Raw genomic sequence first — 3,386 nt, 5'->3', positions numbered from 1 at the left:
ATAATTAATTAATACTCAGAAAACCAAGCATGCATATTTTCAATATATGTGGAGAAGTTTTGTTGGTTTTTCTTAATCAACCTCTTTATAATCTTTCATTTTGCGTTGCCTGAGAAATAGTTTCACAAAAATGGAGACAGAACTAAAATAATGTCCGATCTTGCTTCTTGATATGTAACACACCACATTTTCCTTCTTTATGTATACACTAATATTTTCCAAAAAACTGGTCTAAATTGTATTATGTTAATTTTTTTAATGCTTGTTAAACAAATCTCTGCAGAATTCAACTGTTCATTACGTTGACTCCAAAATTTTTCTTTTATTTCACACTCTTTTGACTTTTTTAACACATGACACGATTTTGTACGATAATTAATGACCAGATGATTAAAGTAATTCAAAGATTAGTAGGCATAGTTTTAGGGTTAAGGAAAAAGACCAGATGTAATAAATAAAACTATCATTAGCAAACCCTAACATTTAATTAATTATATCCAGATTGTCACAGCTCTGTGAAAAAGTGTAGATAGATGTGTTTCAGAAAATGATCTGTAATTAAACAAGGTCTGTGGTACAGATCGTTGGCTTCTGATTCGATGCTGATTGTCAGATTATTAGGGGACACTATAATTGGTAACAGACGAAATTGATAGACTGTCCAGTAACAAAAATATAGTGTAGTTAATCACTGAAGGTACAGTACTATTGGTACTTCATGAATATAATTATTACCTAATAAACTGAGTTGTTTAAAATTGTCATTCCAACTGTGGAAAGGTTTTAGAACAATGCCATATGTACACTGTTGTACACGGGGCTTACAGGCCCCCTCACTGTAACTGGCAGGTCGGTGGGATCGATTTGCATTAAAAATAAATAAAAATTGTGCGGACCCCTCCCTTGTGTGTGCTCTGGCCGAGCCCTGTGAAATGCCCCTTGTAAGTGAAGCGTCGTCCAAGGTTTTATCATGCAATTACTTTATCATGCAAGAATTGTAAAACACTCTCTTAAATAGATACATTCTAGTGTAACTTTTCTCACTTCTATCAATTTTGCTCTTGTGAGGCCATGCTTTGTTCCTTTTATGTGACTTAGGTTAATTAAAAGTACGCCTACTAAATATTACCTTGCCTTCCATATTTCTCAATAAAGCCATCATCGTGTAAATCAGAATTTTTTCAAGTGATGTCTCCTTTTCTTTAAATTTACCTACTAGTATACGAGAGTGAATATAGTCTTCCGTACTGGATATACGTGATGCTTTAGAAGAACATGGAAGAGTTCTATGATAGACATTATTGCAATAATTAAGTAATGACTGGTAATTGTTAAAAAATATGGCCATGCATAATGCATTTTATGCCACCTTGCATGACTAAAACATTGTTTAATTGTTGAACAACAAGAACAGCGAGGCTGCTAACAAAAGTTTTTGATCGGTGACTCATTTAATTAATTTATAACATAAAAAATGTGATCCTGCTACGTGTAATGTTTGCCAAATTAATGAATGAGTGGTCAGCATTCCGAATTGAGAAAGAATCTGCATGTGAGTTGAGCTTACAAGTTTATAATTGGGACTTCTTCATTAGGAATTCCCTTTAAAGAAAATAATAATTATTTAGCATAATTAAGAGGCTGCTCTTAAAAACTTTATTTGGAACGCGTCAGTTAGATTGGGTAGCGTTCAGGCAGCCGGCTACTTGTACACACACACATATATACTCCATTAGAAGAAGTCTTCGATTGTAAACCCGCAGGCCACATGTTGCTGACAAATGGTGTTACTCTCAAGGCATTAATTCATATTTTTTCATGTCGTGTTAAAATGAAATATGGTCTAGGATGTCTGTACATAGATTTAAGCTTTCTTATAATAGAATTAGAATAAATAACAACCAAATCACATATTTTGTGTCACGAACATCAAATTTAGTGATAACTGGTGAACTAGAATTAAATATTATTCCTTGTGGGACGATAACTCACAACTTACTTTATTATTACTTACCGACGATCCCGTACGCTTGCGAATTTTACATGAACAATAACGTACAATAAATTTTATATATCTGAAACATATGGCAATTCTATTATTCACAAGACACGCCACCACGGCCTATTCGAGAAAGTGATGTCATCAACTATAGGTTGAAGCCGAGAAGTCGGCTACCCTATATTTGCAAATTGCTTCTAGCGGTAATATCCAAGGTCGATCTCAAGACCCTTTCCCTGTATTTTATGAGAAGCAACGAGTTTTATATATTGTGCTCCATCACTTCCCACATGCCTCTCTTTAAATTTGACTCGTTCCTGTGTCAAAAATCTCTATGGACAAGGGGGAGACGGCCTGCAGATCCCTCAGCTTCTCTCTTTTCCAAAGATGTATAGAAGTAATCCTTCTCCCCAAATGATGGACAAGTTCAAAATATACTTAAATCACAAACTTTGTCAAAATAACACCTCACATACAGGATTTCTTGCATTTTTATTGCGACTAAGTTCTCCTGTACAGGTTGATATCCATTTTGACTGATTTCTTGCTTTTGTCTGTAGAAGTGTAAATTGATCATAAATTTAACAACTATATAAAGCATTTAATACACAATACTGTGTACTAATGACACTAGATGGATAATATTTTAATTTTTTCCTCCGTTAACATCCAATATTTTTCTGAATTTTTCCGTTATTTCATGATTTTATTGTTCATATATAATAGTTATTTTTTGCTGTAATTAACTGATAATGAATTAATTACAACAAAATTAATGTAGATAATTTCAATTAATTAAAATAAATTGATTTTTATTGTAAACAAATAACTAATACTTACCATATTTGTATATGTCTACAAACTTGTTTGATGGAATAAAACTAATTTTATGGTCAAGGGCTATTCACACCATATACTAATGTCGATAATTTCAGTTAATTAAAATAAATTCATTTTTATTGTAAACAACCATATAATACTTGACATATTTGTCTGTGTCCACAAACTTGTTTGATGCAATAAAACCTAATTTTACGGTCAAGGGCAATTCAAGCCATTAAATTAGTAAATTTCTTTTATTAAACCTAATTAATTAGCAAGAAAATCAGTAAATTTCTAAACTTGTTTTTGAGTAAAAAGTGTGACATATAACAATAGAGAAAATATTAAAAATAGGGCTGGAGAACTTGACGACTACGTAATTAAATTTCAATCAAAGTATGTAAGATTTTAATTTGAGGGGACTAAAGTCAGGCGTGATAGCCAGAACTGTAGCATATTCTAGGAAATAAAACCTGAACGTAGCTGAAGTGCAATTGAAGAAAATTCAAAATAAAATAAATGCAAGGATTTGCATAGAAGGATTTCACTATAGCTACCTAATCTC

This window comes from Olea europaea, chromosome 14 (assembly GCF_002742605.1).
Source record: "Olea europaea var. sylvestris chromosome 14, O_europaea_v1, whole genome shotgun sequence".
NCBI lineage: Eukaryota > Viridiplantae > Streptophyta > Magnoliopsida > Lamiales > Oleaceae > Olea > Olea europaea.
Note: the sequence above shows the minus strand (reverse complement) of the source record.